The sequence below is a fragment of the Octopus bimaculoides genome, chromosome 3 (assembly GCF_001194135.2).
Source record: "Octopus bimaculoides isolate UCB-OBI-ISO-001 chromosome 3, ASM119413v2, whole genome shotgun sequence".
NCBI lineage: Eukaryota > Metazoa > Mollusca > Cephalopoda > Octopoda > Octopodidae > Octopus > Octopus bimaculoides.
The window spans coordinates 145805113-145805719 of record NC_068983.1 but is presented as its reverse complement, the minus strand read 5'-3'; the positions used below and the strand labels follow the sequence as shown (position 1 = coordinate 145805719).

At 40.9% G+C, this 607-nt stretch overlaps 1 protein-coding gene across 1 annotated transcript in view; it reads left to right on the top strand.

Moving 5' to 3' along the window:
- Positions 1–607, top strand: part of LOC106869095 (chitotriosidase-1) — a 64482-nt gene that overhangs the window by 32542 nt on the left and 31333 nt on the right. The window lies entirely within an intron of this gene.

Here is a 607-nt window from a genome sequence, read left to right as displayed (position 1 = left end):
CCCTGAACACATAATACATGCTATATATATGTGTGTGTGTGTGTGTGTGTGTGTGTGTGTGTGTGTGTGTGTAACCCGTTGTGTATATATATATATATATATATATATGACATACTTCTGTGTAGTCTCCATGTAGCAAATTTACTCACAAGGCATTAATCTTTTCTACTCAAGGCACAAGGCCTGAAATTTTTGAGGAGGGGTTAAGTCGATTACATCGACCTCAGTACTTAACTGGTACTTAAATTATCGACCCTGAAAGGATGAACGGCAAAGTCGACCTCGGCGGAATTTGAACTCAGAACGTAGCGACGGGCGAAATACCGCTAAGCATTTCGTCCAGCGCGCTAACGATTCTGCCAGCTCACCGCCTTCACAAGGTATTAATCAACGTGGGACTATAGTTAAACATACTCAATAGGACTGAACCCAAAACCTAATGACTGAAAAGCGAAACTTGTTAACCACACAGCCATGCTTGAGCCTATATGGCTAGAAATTTAAAGGTGAGAGAGAAATTCATCAGCATTAGCCGCATAAATTATGGGGAAGTAGAATGGAAACCCGATCGCAAGTTAAGTTCACTTAGAAACTATTCGCTATGATT